Here is a 16,860-nt window from a genome sequence, read left to right as displayed (position 1 = left end):
CGTTACATCCTATTTCATTTTCCAACAAAAACATGCTACCACTCTGTTAAGGAATGTTGAAGACAGAACAGATTTTGCTAGCGAGGACTTTGTCATTTTCTCTCCCAGTCTTGAAAACCTATGAGAGGTATCAAATAACAAAGGTGAGAGTGAGCTGGAATGCTTACTGCTTTATTTACAATGGAAAGTGCTATAATTACTTAAGTGTGCAATTTGACTTGTTAACGCATATGACTGAGAAGTACAAGTAATTTTTTTTGCTGCAAAGCACTGCACCTATATGTCCAATACGGTATTTTTTTTCCCAGTCACTAGCATTCAGGAGGAAGTCAAGCATATTTCTCTTTCCAGGTCCTGTTATTGACTGAGAAGCCTAAGCAGCTTCTAGTACAAGACAGCTATAGAAGACCAGCTTGGCATGTCATTTAAAATTTGTATCTTCTCCAGTGAGCTCTGGGAAAAAAAGGGAATCATTACAAATAGAAAAAAAAACCACCATTGCATGCATGCTTAGGAACAGATCCTCTTTCAACACAGAGGCAGCTGTAGGGCCATGATGCTAATCAAATGCACTGGCAAGTCTTTGTGAAAAATGATAACGCATTGGTTTGGTCTAAGGCAATCTGTTTATGTTTCATTTGAGTAGAATCTCCTTGGGTTAGCTCTCTTGAAAGAGCTGCTCCCCAACAGTCCCTGCTGCAACAGAACATTACAGCTTCTTTCACATCATAGGTCAGAGCATTCAACTTCCATCTTTCCATGTGAAACACAAGACAGGTATTTGTCACACTTGTCCACATCAGAACTATGCTTTACATCATTTCCATCTATAATATCGGGGACTATGACATGCTTAGAAATTTCTTTTCTAATTTCTAAGGGAGGAGTAAGCAATTCCTTTCCTTCCATTCCACTTATTGCTTCATATTTTGTAATCCTCATTCAGCAGGTAGTCCCACAGAGGCCTCCTGTTCTTGGAGGACTACTGTGTGGTACATACAATCGCATGGAGGTATATCCAAAATTTTCAATCAGAAATAGGAATATAAGTACAATAGATTAAATTGTCCATCCCTAAGGAGGAAGTAGAAAAATAGACAGTGCAAATAATCTGTTTTCCATATGGACAAATACTTTTTCCCAAAGAAGGGAAATTCAACACTTATGGTCTTTTTGGATATATCATAGTTCATTTCATCGGCAGGACCTTAAATTACTTTTACTGCATAGTAAATCTACTTAAAAAAATTCTAAAGTCCTGGAAATGTATCATGTTGTCCTTTTCTGTCATGATAATAAATAAAAGCACAGTAAATCAACATTTTGGTTTTCTTATTTGTAAAATAGTATGCCAACTAGGAGTAGTTTCATACAATATCCGCAGCACTGTAGAATCTGCACCTGTTTTGCACAAATAACTAAGAAAAAGGAGTAATTTGCATGTGTTTGTATTCATTTTGTGTGTTTCTTTAATGTTCAACAGATTTACTTTTTTTTCTTGTAAACTGCAAATTTGGTTTAGTAACATGGACTTCAAACAATCTGAGGCTAAAGCTTTGTGGTGGATCTGCTGTTTTTTCCTGAGATTATTTACATAAAAAAGGGAAAGAGGGCTGCATGACTAAATCAAATTCTGTTAAACTACAGAAAGATAATCTGAAAAAAACTCACAAAGCAGTTGCAAACTGCTTTGCAGAATAAGTACTTTCCTTCTAGATTCCTGCTGATAAAGTGACTTTCAGCAGTTCTGCACGTTGTAACAAACTCTTGTCAGTCCATGTTTAAACCACTGGATAATTGTCTTTCTGTCACTTATGTGACTTGGCAGTGACTGCTTCCTGCCAGCATTAATAATAACATTTTTTTTTACTTATGTTGCAAGTTTTTTACTTATGTTTTAGATATCTGCACTATTCTCTGTTGCCTTTCTTTGAACTTGCAAATGAACATAATCACATGCAGCAAAATGAACAGGGTACCCTCTTTTGTTTAGCAGCAGGAGTACAATGCAAATTTCAAGCAAACAAATAAATAAGGCATCATTATTTAGGAAGTTCTGAGTTTTCACTTCTTTTTTTCTTAATGATAACTGGGCAGAATTTTGGAAAGTACTCATTATGCTAGGTTTCTTTAATCTTCACAATGGGAGATGAGGTTAGGTTCTGCTAGGTGAAAAAGGCTTGGACAGCTGCAAAGGCAAGTGTATAAGGGTGACTATTTGCAAAGCCTGGCTGAGGCAGACGAGAGTGGAGGACAGTAAAGAAGTGGGCTGCTCTGAAGCAGAAAGATGGTGTTTATTGGATAAATGAGCTTCAAGTACGGGAAGGGCAGTTGCTGTGTGGTAGTACTGCTTAGATGTCACCATACAGATGGCTTTCTTGAAAGCATGTGACACAGAAGGTTAGGTGAAAAATGAAACAAAACATGGAAATAATTATTTTAGGAGGATCAGTAGTTGAGAAACAGTTTAAGAATAATTAATATGAAGTGAAACTAAAATGGATGAGAAGTTAAACAATGCATTCAGGGATGAGAATCTGTTAGGATTTCTGAGGCAAGATAACATGGAAAGAGAAAAAGAATATCTTAGCAAGAAAAGAGGAAAATGGGAACTGAAGTCCATTATCTTCAAAGAAGCATATCTTTAATAAATAGGTATACCAGTCTTCAAACATCTGTATTACCACTGTTACAACTGGTTCTCCTAATGAATAGCAACTTAACCCATTAGAAACTTCTACAAATAAATGTAAACCCTTGATATGGCATAAAAATCTGTCAATAATAAAGGGAATCATAAGTAGATCATATAACCAAGGAATTTGCATGTTTTCTCAGTGTAGCATTTTGATTTCTTTAACACGGTATTTATTCTGACAGCTTGAAAGGTGAAAAGCACAGCATTGCATTGCTTGTAATTTCCTGCAAGATAAGTCTGAACATCTCTGTTGAAATTGTAACTGTAATTTGCTGAGAAAAGTATCATTCAAGTCTACAATTACTGTTATTTCATAAGGTATTTCATAAGACATGAGTAGAATCAAAGAGTTTGATGAACTCGTAGTCCCCTGAGAAACTTCAATACGCAACAGCAGAAAATCTGTTTTATAGCAGAGTTTCATAATGATTTTCAAGGCCATTGACTTGAGTAAAGAAAGACCTTACATTTTCCTTTTGTCTCACATGATGGATTTTGATATACAGTAGAAGCAAATAATGTGTTTGACACGTTGATTACTTTTTTTTTTTTTTACTTTTTGGATCACACAGTAATTATGGTATGAAATAACAAGTTGATTCTGTTTTGCGTAGGATGCTGTACTGTATTTATCACTGTAACACCTAACTATTATCTAGTGTTTCATTAAACTTTTGGACAGCATTTGCCATGTGCTGCTTTATTCCTTTTTTTTCTCACAATGAGAAATTGTGAGAAATGAGAAAATGGCAGGAGGTTTATTTTGCACTGTTGATATTACAGCTGTGCTACTGTTTAATGTACATGTCTCTTTGTAATAATTTCGGTGAAAAAAACACCAGAAAAAAAGTGCTCGTATTGCTGCCAAGTTTTGCAATGATTTCAGCTTCCAGGAAAAATAATTTTTTGCAGATCTGAGTTGTGAACTTTGTGAATAACACATATGACCTCCGTGTGGAGAGACAGAAGACTGTTGATACCATTCTTCCCTCCAGGACTTCAGAAGAGCTTGGGAAGACATCATCTCCTCAAGTATCAAGCCTGTAAAATCATTTGGGGTTTTTTTTGTTCTTTTTTTGTTTTTTCTTTCAGCCCGTATTCTCTTTTTGCCAGTGACCAGATAAGTACATGAATTGAAACTTATTCTGAGTCCCCTGGAACATCCTGCTTGCATCCTGCATTCAGCTCTGAACAGGAGATTGAATTAACAGCCTTTCCACCATGAATTTGTCTGCTTCCTTTTGAACACTTTTATACCTTTTCTTTTATGCCATTGACTTCCACAGGTTTGTATGGTAAATTGGCTCTACACTTCAGATGAATGTTGGATGAAAATTGCATTCTTTTTCTTTTTTTTTAATTGTTGCCTGATAATTCGCAGACGTTTTTAATTCCTACACTATGGGAAAAAGGGAAGTAGCTGTTCCTTTTGTATGCCACTCATGATTTTATAATAATTTATCTCACACCTGTCATGTTATCAGTTCAATTCCGCTTGTAAAGAAGGTTTTTAATTTCTTAAATTATCCATGTCACCCTCATACTTTTTATTGCACCCTTTCTGAGATCAGGAGATCAGGACTCCACACAGTGTTTGTCATAGATACTCGTCACGAGTTTACATCATGGCACAATACTGGTTTTGTGTTCTGTATTTTCTTTCTAACATGTTTGACTAGCTGATCTCTCTTGAGCAACAAGTTAACTTTTTAATAAGACTATCTCTACTGTCTCTTTTTTTTTAGTACTAAATAGCTAGTTACGTTTTTAGTAATTGGTAAGTAATCAATGAGAAGATTATTGCTTATTCATGGCATAGTTTCTTTAAAAGCCACTGAACTTGATCAAAACTTTTAGAAATTGAGGTATACTGTACTTTTCTCTGATAATCAGTTTTCTAATGTCTTTTTCATCCTAAACATGCTCTAGATGTTAAGCTTCTGATGTATATGAGTATTTTGTTGCCTTAGCAAATTGCTACTGAAAGTCTTTTTCTGGCATGTCTATTATAGCTTTCTTTTAATTTATCAGAGGTTATGCTATATTATGTCTCACATAACCATAATTATGTGATAAAAATTTCTAATTTATGAAGGATGCATTTTGACTTCTGATAAACTTTTTTGTTTAACCAAATTGCTGAAATAATGTTGGTACCCTTATCCATTAGAGACTATATTGATATTTTGGTATTCATTTACTACCAGCTTCTAAATGAGTGTATTTGAATGATCTCTATACCACCCATATTTTTTTCCTTTTTAACCAATTGTTTAAGATATTTTTTAAACTCAATGTTATAATTCTTTTCTTAAATTATTAATATAATTCACTTTTTTAACTTGTTAAGGTGGTATTGAATTTGAGTATATTGTGATCTTCAAGTATAGCATTCTCTACCAGAACTAATGCAGTACTGGAGACTCCACTCTCTTCTGGTGTGTTCCCTCACTAGTCACTTCAGGGAGTCATTGGTAGGAGACATAAATATCACCACCAGTATTTATGTATATGCCAACTAAATCATTAAAATTGTCTCTGACTTCATAGCAAATTACTCTCATTGTTGCCATCCTCGGTGTTTAGGCAGCACTATACCCCTAAATATTTTCCTTTATGTATGTTGTTATGGGTTTAGTTTCTGTGTTCCTTGTTGATACGGATGATTTGTGGTTAACCTGATTTAACATATAGCTTCTTTCTTCTACTGGCCTTAACCTGTCTCTTCATAAATTATTCACTGTCATTCCATTAATTACCATCATCTACTAAATACCTGAGTTGCAAAATACATAGGAATTAAAAATACTATGATATAGGATTGTTAAATGCCTAAAAGAAATCAATTCATAACATTTATAGGCTTTGATCTGAATAAACTGACTTTTAAGATCTCTGCAAACTGGATTTGATCACTGCAGCCTAGACTCTTTTTTCACTAATTGCATGTTTTAACTTATGAATGGTTTAGAAATAAAAACCTGTCAGACATAAAAATAATTTCTATAGCTGGCCAAATTTAACATATCTACTGGTGTTATTATATAAAACTGAAGTTAGTCAAAGTGGAAATTACTCAGGAGACCACAGAAGCTGAGGTCTGCATTAAAATATTTCTTCAGAGGGTCATAAATTAAGAGGTATTTCTCCTCTATATCTTACAAGACCTGTGTTATGCCAATCATTTGTGCTATAACAGTAATACTTGGCCTTTGCTTTACTTGGCCTCACGCATCTTCAGAACATTTACACAAACACTAATAATCTTCACTGATTTGAAGCTGGGAATAGGGAGCTAAGCATTTGATAAATGTTGATCTGGGCGATCAACACCTCTATAACCTGCAATTGCAGTGAAGAAAAGAAGCTTCATAAGGCATTTATTGTGGGGATCTAATTGGTTTTGTATGTTGATCTGTGTGGCTACATGGGCATTTATGTAAAGAGATTTTTGCCCACTGGAGTCATAATTAAAGAAAAACAACTAGCTTTGAAGGTTTTCAAAATAATTGCCTAAGTATCACTGTTGCAATGAAAACATAAGCTTTGTTTAATCAGTAGAATAAGATCTAGCATGATACGTAAGAACTACTTGTGTGCGTATGGATGCATTAATGTAGGCATATGAAGAATCTTCAGCTGTCACTGCTTTCTCCACCAACACATAAATCTAATTATGTAACCACTGAATCCTTCTGTACTTCATGAAAAACTCCAACTCTTCTGAAGACTGAGATAAGCCAGGCAACTCATATTATCTAGAACTAAGTAAAGTAGTGCATATAAAAATAGTTGAAAACCCAGTGGAATGTTACAGAAAAGATTAGCATGGCTTTGGCTCAAAGACTGTCTGCAAATTCATGGATTGAGAGAAGACTGTGTCTTCCTTGAGAACAACTGGTTGGACAAATAGAAATGAGAGAATAGGGGATTTTGTAGTTTGGTTGAAGGAGAATATTGAGTTGACCAGCAGGTGGAGACAGGTCTCAGAGGCTTGGAAGGGAAATCTTTTGAAGGCATGGAAGTCAACTGGCTGGGAAGAGTTTAATGCAACCTTCCAAGTCACTGGAAGTTCCCAGGATAAGGACTGACTTCTTTGCAAACTTTGAGGCAGGCTGTCTCAACTAAGGGAGTCATGCTTTCTCCCTGTAAAAGATAACTTACTCTAATTTGTATTCTAATAAAATCTCAGTATTAAAGATTCATAGGGCCTTTGCTGTACTTACTTTCAGAAAGTGTCGCTTGCGGCTCAGCTTATACATTTGATCTATACATAAAACAAAATCCTTTAGAATGGAAGCTACAGCTTCTTTCTGTGATGGTGTTTATTAATCTTCCCTAGCAGTAACAGCACATCGAAACATTAGACATTTTGCTATATAAGAAATCGTTTCTGTCCCTGGCTTAGGTAATAGAGTTTCTTGATTGCTTTAATATTCTGAGGTGCAGTACACTGTCAGTAAGCAGAGAAGTCTCTGAAGTAACTTAGCAGCAGCAGTTTCATCATCCAAATGAAGTTATTTAAATAATGATGCTTTCACTGTGAGAAAGTAGATTGAGCTGAGAAAACTATAAGATGGGTTCTTTTTCTTATCCATTAAGTCAGAGCTTTCATGCACAAGGCCATTAGTCTATTCCTACGTTTCACTCTGTTGTTATACAAGTTTCTGTTTAGTACAAGTTATAGTCATGTACCCATTTAATGACCATATAAATATTATAAAATATTGTAAATGTTGTTTTGCAATCTCTATGTGCAATCAGTTTAGAACCACTCATGGAAAAGTTTTGTTTTTTTTCTTCCTGGAATGTGTTAGTTTTGATCTGTGTATGCATAGAATATTTTATTATTGCTGTGATTAGTATTAAGAAATTGGTGCCTGCAAGATGGCAGGTGTCATCAGAAGGACTAAAGCATCCACAATACTTTTTGTAGCAAAATACAGGTCTCTTGCATTTCAAGCATTAGAAACCAGCACACAGGTTTTAGCACAAATGATAAATGAAATAATCCCAACATCCTTGGAAAATGATTGCTGTCATGTTTTGCAGTAGACATGCACTTACTGCAAATTATAGTTCATTAACAAATATGGAAGAGGACGTGTTAAAAGCAATGGTGTTCCTTAAAGCTTTCAAAGGGTAACACGTCAGTTGCTAATGCACTTGCTATAATTTCTCTAAATGTTTTAGAGCAGACAAAACAGCAGTCTCCATGCAAATTACCATTGTTAATGAGAACAATAAAGTGAACACAGATCCATTCGAAGCGATTTGATTAAAGAAATCCACAGCCTAACCAAACATGTAATTTGGGCAGTTAAACTCTGCTATTGATATGATTTTTGTGTTTGTCTGAAGTAATGTTTCCAATAGAGGAAAAATTCAATCATTCTATTCAAGGATATATAAAAATGGATGTTTCACTACGGTTGCTTCAAATTTAGCAGTGATTTTGTAAGTTTAGTGAAAATTTGCAAGAGTTCTGTTGATAGGAGTTAAAGGATAAACTTGTTGCATTTGATCTAGTATTGTAATACCATGATTAAACAAGTATAAGTAATAATGGGAAGACAGAAACATTGCAGTTATTAGTTTAAGATGAAAGGGGTTAAAATTAAATCTTCATATCTGTGTAGGTAATCCTTGTTTCATAGATTTGCATTTTTGGTGGTTCAGGGAAATCCAGTTCTTGGAGACTGACATTCTATTTCTGCAAAACCCAGTAAATGTTGAAAGTGATTAATTTCTTACTAATTCTGCTCACATTTAATCTGAAGAGACTTTCTAGCTTTAAATGGGTTTGAAAATTTTGGATTTCAAGACAGATGCAACATTTTTCAACCAGAAATATACAAGCTGTTTGTAAAGTGCTATTGCACAGAGATGTCTGTGGGAACCTTCACTTTCCCTGGAACCTGGTTCTTCTCCCAAGAGAATAGTACCACTGCATCTGCACTTTGACCTCAGTGGAGAGGTAGGAAATTATACCACTTTTTCACCGAACCTTGTACTTGAGTCCTTTTGGGAGAAGAAAAAATGAGTCAGCTCTGCAGCTGAAGTGGGAATATCAGCCGGAAGGAAATGCTGTTGCTTCTTTTAGACCTTACTCTGACCCCACCTGGCACAAGCGATGCTCCATTCTGCTAGTTTTTAGGAAACAGTAGTTAACAGCTTCAAAGCAGCTTTCTAAACTTGCTTTGCAATGCCGTTTACCTCATGTTTCAGTTTGGCATGGTGGGATGATGCGCATGAGATGCAAAATCTCACGGACTATTCAGACCTTCTTAATAGTGTGGAGACTAAGCAAGTTAGGTACAAACCAAGGGTCAAATCAAGTTTAAATATGTGGTATGGATGTAACCTAATGTACTATCTATTTGCTTATCATTTGAATGCAACTGACTGTCAATATTAGAGCACAGGGGCTTCAGCAGGATGGGTGATACTCAGCCTGTATTGTTTCACCTAAAGGTCAAGACAGTGCAGATGCAGCTGGGGTTGGGTGGCAGTGGGGAAGAGCCATCCGTCTGGGGACCAAAACTTGATGAGGAGGGCAGGAGGATGGGTAAGGAAATAATTCAGATCTCCTTAGGTGCATAAAATGTCCCTGCATTCTAATTCAGTGGAGAATGCCTTCCTGTCCCAACACTCAGTGCCTTAAGGTATAAATATTTGCACACTGGGGATAAAATTCTTGGTCATAGGATAGAGGGAAAACCAAGTTTAATGCTGTAAGTGTGCTAATTATATAACATACTTTTTCCTGAAGTAATTTATGATATGAAGGTTTTCTTTTTGAATACTGTATTCTGCGTGAATAAAGATTTCATCCTAGTGTCACCAGGAAAAGCTACTTTCAGGCAACAGAGCTTTTTTTCCACATTCTCTGAATTTCCAAGAAATAATTCTTGCTACAGTAGACATCTTGTCTGCAATATTTTAAATGAACATTGCATGACATCTGACATTATATATTTTCCTAAGAACTGAGGAAGTGATAGACACATTCAAGCTATCAGTTGAATTCTTTTGGAATCTCTCTACTTACTCTGTCTGTCAGAATAAGTATTTCTCATGTCTTAGCAGTCTCCCTTCTGTGGCCGCTGCTGAAAAATAATCAGCAAAATCTGTGGACAGCACAGTGTTTCCAATGCTAAGAAAAATGATCTTAAAGAACAAGTTTAATTTCTGAAATAAAATCAAAAAGACATGTACATCTTCTTTGAAGTTCTTTGAACAGTGTAACTGAAAAAATAAATTAAATCTCAGGAGATGATTTTTAAGACAAGAAAACCAGTTCTCATCTACTCTTTAGGATGGGGTAGGATTTAGGACTACTTATTTTTATCTCAGCCAAATATTACTTCAGTGCTTTAACTCCTCATTAAAATTCACAAAGTTTATTAAAAATACATCATACCCTTCCCTATGGGAGCTTCTCAAAGCCTCTAAGGGTCAAAAGAATTTTCTTTCTCTCTCTTCATTCTTTTACCCCAGTGAATTCCCTGAGGAAATAAGAATGAAAACTTGTTTTATAAAGCTAGACAGCTGATAAGGTTTATTTTAGAGGGCTGTCATATTTTTTCTCTTTAACCTAATGGAGACAATGAAATTTTAAATATCTTTTATGATTTCTCCTTAATAAACACTCAGATTCTGTCTATATAATTTCAGATTTTATGAACGCATACTCTCATCTCTTTTACACCCTCATTTGCCTCCAAAGCTATTTGGCATTTAATGGAATTCCGGATGATAGAGGGTAAAAATAATTAGACAGAATTAGCAAAAGCATATTTTAATTTGCATCAGGATAAAAAGTAAAAAGGCTTTCGTTACAAGAAGTAGGTAGTGACAGTGGAAGAGCAGCTGCTTACTGTTTACTTCAATTAACACAGTTGGAACTGCCAATGGATAATTTAAGAATAATTAGATTTGAAAGTAGTTTAATCACTATTTTGATTACAAATAATTGAATAGAGAGTTTCCAAAAGGGAAACTGAAAATTACATTTCCATTGGATAACTTTCATTTTAGCTCCTGAACTATGAAAACTTATTTATTCACAAATTTCTATTAGCGATTATATTGTGTGGTAAAATGGCTTTCTAATACAGAGAAGTTTAAACTGCTGCACTTAAATTTTATTTCTCATTCTTCTAATTCATTTTTTCATGAAAATGTGGTTAATTCAAGTGAATTTCTAAAAAAAATAGCTACCTATACTGAATCATATTATGCTTATAAAAATAATCTGAATTTTACAGGGAAAGAAAGTTTTGTTATAACTTATCCTAAAAAGGTACAGGTACAGCATACACCAAAAGGTAGTAGTGAAAATCAAATTCAAGACTAGAAATTTTCAGATTTCTTATATTTCATCCATTTCATTGTGAATAGCACGAATTTCTATAAATAAGAGAATTGGGCTGTGCTAAATTTTTCTTTGAGCTTTTCTATGTTGTGGATCACTTCCTCACATTATTTGCAGGATTGCATGGGAGAGGAGAGGCACTGGGGAGGAGCAAGGTCTTTCAGGTCCCTCAAGACATCTCAGAGGTGTCTTCAGCATCTGGGAGCCTTCACGATGTCCATGTGTCTAGGAGGCAAAGTACTTTGCATTTGAAGGGGGCAAATCTAAAACGTCAGACAGAATGCTTCCTGGGGGCTTCACATCTAAATTACTCATCCAGGTTTCTGATTTGCCTCAGATTTGGTTAGGTCCTGAACAACACAGAAAGAAGCTTGAGTTCACAATGTTGTCTTGTTTATGCAGTTAGCAGCAAGAGTCCAAACGAAATGCAAAACATTATCCTCATTAATGGTATTTTAGATCCATTTTTTCCTAAGCGTAATCAATGATGTAAACAGTGAAACACAGGAATGACAGCCTTGTAAAACATTAAGTTTTGCTGATTCATTCATTTTCAGCAGGGAAAGTCAAGCCTGACCAGTCAGCCTCAGGTTTTCTGATTTAACCAAATTCCATTCGAGTCACTAAAGTCATTGGATAACAGCCACCTTATCACACAGGATGATTAGATTTTCTTTTTTTTTTCTTTTGTTCAGAAGGGTGGAAAACTTCATTAGCCTGGAGCAATGTTTCTTCTTGTTTCTTCTCACACCCTCTGGTTGAATAAAGTTAAGCTTCCTGATCCTTCTCTTTCTCCATCATGTTTCATTATCTTCACATTCAACAACTTTAGAGGTCAAGTTTGCGTACATATTTCCCTTTACAGAAATAGGAAACAACATTAATTTGCATGAAAAAACCCTGTAGAGATCTACTTTTGTTTATTTTCACCAATCTAGATAACTTACCTTTAAAAAACTCTTCATATGTGAAAGAATATCTGATACCTAATATTCTGTAATGTAACTTTCCTATTCTTTCACAGTTCAAACAATCCTTCAAGTAAAACCCACCTTTTGAAATTATTAAACTTCTTCATGCTACACTCAGTTTCCCTTTTAATTCTTCCAGCTATATGTTTTTCTCTCTCTGTATTGACTGTTTTGTGTCTCTTAGCTTGATAATTTTTTTTTTCAAAAGTCTAAAGGTAGACGTAATAAACCTTTAAAAACCAATGCCTTTCAAGCAGCAAAAATAATAAGCATCCTCAGAATTGCTCAGCTGTCATTATCAACAAGGAAGCATATAGATAGGTTAAAATGGATACATTTAAGAGGAGAAAGTACGTGTTTTGTCATTATCAGTGTTTGGTGAGTAAATTATTAAAAAAGCACGAGAAAAAAATCCTACCATCCTGGGATTATTATGCAGTCTAAACGTTTGGTTAGATAGAAAATTTCAGGTTTCTTTGCTGACTGTTAAAAAGGAGTGTTATGCACAAAAACACTTACGTAGCCTAGACCCTGGGTTGCCTCCTTGTCATGTTCGGCTACCTTATTAAGATTTATATTATGTAAAGAGCCTGGTCTCTCTACAAAACTCATGATCAAGTTTCAGTAATACCACTATTATTCTTCAAAGTATCAACTTTTATATATGTGTCCCAAATGATCTTTTTGAACTCCGTCTCGTACTTTTTTTGTGAAGTTAATTTCAGTATTTAAATCTCAGAACAGGAGTGTGGGTAACTAAATCAGTTTTTGGTTGACAACATCAGAAAACAACATTCTCCAGAATATCCAGGAATGGAGTATTTATATAATTAATGTTAAAGAAATCTCAGCTTTACAATGAAATAACATATAATGAATTCTGATAGATGTTTTGAATATGGTATTTGATAATATCACTGGCTTCAAATGAGTGTGTCTGTCTCCTGTGGCTGTTACAGACACTGGGGTTAGCAAATATATTAGCTTCAACCCTCCATTAAGGCAAAGTGGAAAAGTAATTTAAGCCTGTGAAATAAAAGTAGAAAGTTCCTCAAAAGGACCCAAGGAAAGCTTGAGAAGATGCATTTCAAGAAGATGGAGTGTCAGTTAAGGACAATTGTGTTAACCTTTGCCAGCAATACAAACCAAGACCACAGAAACAGTTATAAATATGACAGAATTCAGGAAGGTGATAAAGAACATTTGTTTAGGGCTTATGAGGCTTGTGTCTTCCTTGTTTATGGACAGCTCTAGAATCACTTTAGTGCCTATAATAAATTTTAAATGAATTTCTAAAATTATGTCCAAAAAATACAGTTTTATCCATCTCTGTACAGGCGCAATCTGAAAAATCTAGGTACCTGAATTCTGACTTGAAGCTCTAGCTTAATTTACGTGTTTTGTTCATGCCTAAAGTACAAAATAGGTACAAAACAATATCCACATCGATATTTTATAATAATTTCTTGCATGAATGCCATTAATAATATAAACTGTGAAACATAGGAATGACAGGTTTATAAAGTAATTTTTTACAGATTCATTTCCTTTTTAGTAGGGGTGGAGATGATGTCAAACCTGACTGATTTTCTCAAATTCCAGACTGTCACAGAGTACAATCAGCCCATTTCCAGATAGCTGAGACTGTTGTTGATGATGCCTAAGCACTAGCAGTATCTAATATTAAGTACCGTAAATGCTTGGCCAAATACATAGAACATTTTCCAGGACAAGATACATTTTCCTTCAAGTTCTCACAAGGCATGGCCCTATAGCTGCTTTCTCGCTCCTGAAGAAAAAAGTCTCTAAATTTTTGTTTCCAGTTCCATTAATGATTTTGTCAGCAAGACATTGCTCCAGAAAGAAGGTATGATTCAGTATTGATGTTTATTTATAATGCATATTCTTTTCTTAACTGGATGATAAAGAAAACGCTTGAGCATTGGATATGTTTGAATATAAATACCAGTAGATTTTGCTGAATATTACTTTGGTTTACTTGTGTAGAATTTAGACTATGTGAATTTGAGCTAAGATCAACTTAAAAACTTGGTGTTGTGTGTTGCTGCCACAGCAGCAGGAACTCTTGGGGGAAAAAAACCCAGCTGCTACAAGACTGGCCATTACAGTCCCCATCTTCCTTTGTAGACCCTGTGACTTGTTTAAGCTTCCACATGTCTTTCAAGATAATGAAGACACTCTACAGAGTTTAAAATTCAATGACTGCTGCAAGTATGTGACTTTCTGTTGAGTTCCATAAGGTTTAAATACAACTCTTATAAATCCCTCTTACCCTGTATAGCCTTTTCTAGTATAAGGTGATTAGAATTCAAGTTCCCAGATTCTTAGCCCCATACTCAATTGGCAATGTATGTTAAAATGTCTTGACATATACAGTAGATTCAAAAATACCAACATGCAAGATACAATATTTAAATGTAATTTTAATCTGAGAATTACTCAGAATGAGAAAATTCCCTCATTAGGAATGACATCATTAATTAATCATCTGTGTCTAAAAACACTTACAATAAAGGATTAATTTATATCATAAATTTTAATTAACAGACATTAGCTGAGAATTTCAACTACCTACATAGAGAAACTGATATCCTAGTAGCTTTTTTTGACAGTTCAGTATGACGTAAAAAAATTTAGGAGTTCTGAAGTTCCCTGTATATAAAAAAGACAGTCACTCAGTTGAATAGCTTGTCAAAACAGAATAAGGCACAACCTTAATAAGATTAAATGTGATAAGAACCAGCATATTCTTCATATTACATGCCTGAAGGGAAACAGAGGGAACATTTTATTCTGGCTTTGCATACCCTAGCATTCTTATTAGTTTTGCAGATCCTAAGTATTCCACATGTCCCAGAAGAAGGAGCACTGAAGAGAGGGTTGCATTTTCACAAGGGGAAATGGGAATATGCTTTATTCAATCAAATGGATATTCTAAACATAGAAACGAAATTTCTTATTTGTGCCACATCTCTTGTGCCTAGTGTGGTGCTAAGCTGGGCTCAACTTGGGAACTCTGTTCTAAGGTGTATGTGTATCTTTCGACTTCATTATCAGAGAAGGCAACGAGCAAGCTTTTGCTTTTTGTTTGACTGCCACTTGTAGGTACCAGGATGTAGACGCATTCAAAAAAGTCTCCTCAAAGAGTACTTCAGGGGCTTAAGTGCATGCATTATTAATTTAGAAGTTTCTCCCAATGCTTAATAGTCAGTAGAGAAGACAAGTGTCTACATTTATACTACGCCTAAACTAGGCGTCCTAAATCAAACCTAGAATTTCCTACCAATGTAAACATTTGGTATTGTAAAAACAACTGAAAATAACATTTAAGAGGTAACTTGTATTTTTCTGATATATTTTCCCTATGTAATAATATTACCAACCTGTAGCTTTCTTAGCTGTGAGATAGATACTACACTGTAAAGATCCAACCCTTATTTTCATTAATGCAGGTGTCCAGAACTAGATTGGAAATTCCAAGACCTTTTAATATGACCTGCATTTCTTTGTCACTTGTATCAATCTTCTTTCTCTAGTTATATGGTTTATAGGACCATATAGAAAAGTAGACTAAAATTTGAAACCAGACTATGATCAATTAAAAAGCAACAAAATGAGAACTGTAGGTGAAGAAAAAAGGGGGGTTGGAGGAAAAATGTTTTACTTGGTTACTTATACCAATAATAAATAGGCCCAATCTGTCTGCCCTTGTACTCCCTTTCCTAAATAATTCAAAGCAGTTAAGTGTAACAACCAAAATGTTATATTGTCTATCTGAATTAAAGTGGATAAAAAGGAAATCTTGACATAATCAATATAAGTGAACTATTAAGCTGAGAAGGGTCTTTCAAAGTCATTGTGTTTATTAAGCTAAAGCATTCCTGTATGTTAGCTCTCTGTTTAGTATCAACTAAGTTGATTTCATTTGGCATTATTTTCTAAGGCAACACATCTCAGATACTGATTAAATGCAGAAATGTATCATTTATTGTAATTTAAAAAGCTAGATTTTCAAGTTTTGAGATCATTTGGGAGCCTGCTGATTGTAACTGGTATTATTTTCCTTCATCCAGTTGACACTTCCAGGAGTTATAGTCTACTTTTCCTAGATGAGTGTAAAATAACCCTAAAATCGTGTATAGATCCACTACAGAATCACTTCCTATTTCATTATGGTAACACAGCACTAAATTCTAATAACTTCTAATATTCTTCTGTAATAGATCACATCATATGTTAAATTAAGTGTGAAAAAAATGTTGTAGGGTATATAATTAGAATATAATTGCTTCAGACCATACCTGTGCTTGGCTTTGGTGATATGCATGGATGTATCTAGTCTGATAATCTGCTCTTACCTTGTAATTGGATATTCTGCAGCTTAAACTTCAGTACATTTTATATTAACCTTTCCTAAGGTAGAAGGTAATATGGACATGCATGGTAGAAGCCTATTTCTACTGGTTTACATGTGCTTTTGCTGCACACTAAAAATAACTGCTAGTTTGCTTTGATATTAAAACTGAAAAGTACATGTAAAATGCATGATAAGGACCTTCTCAGGTAGAAGGGTGCAAATGGGTTCTGAACAATATGAGAACTCTATTAAAGAGCAAATAAATGAAACACTTTGAAGTGATGCAGTTCAGAGTGTTTTGAAATGGCAAACAGCAGACAAAGCAATAAAGGACTGATTGTTGCTGTAAAGCACAATAGCAAAGCAGAGGAGGTAACATTTTATGCTTTCAATTAAAACTGCAAGTGTATTTCTCTCCAATTAAGTCAGCATAAGG

This window comes from Pezoporus wallicus, unplaced genomic scaffold (assembly GCF_028554395.1).
Source record: "Pezoporus wallicus isolate ANWC-B61680 ecotype Strahan unplaced genomic scaffold, APGP_CSIRO_Pwel_v1 contig_747, whole genome shotgun sequence".
Taxonomy (NCBI): Eukaryota; Metazoa; Chordata; class Aves; order Psittaciformes; family Psittacidae; genus Pezoporus; species Pezoporus wallicus.
This window is presented reverse-complemented; position numbering follows the sequence as displayed.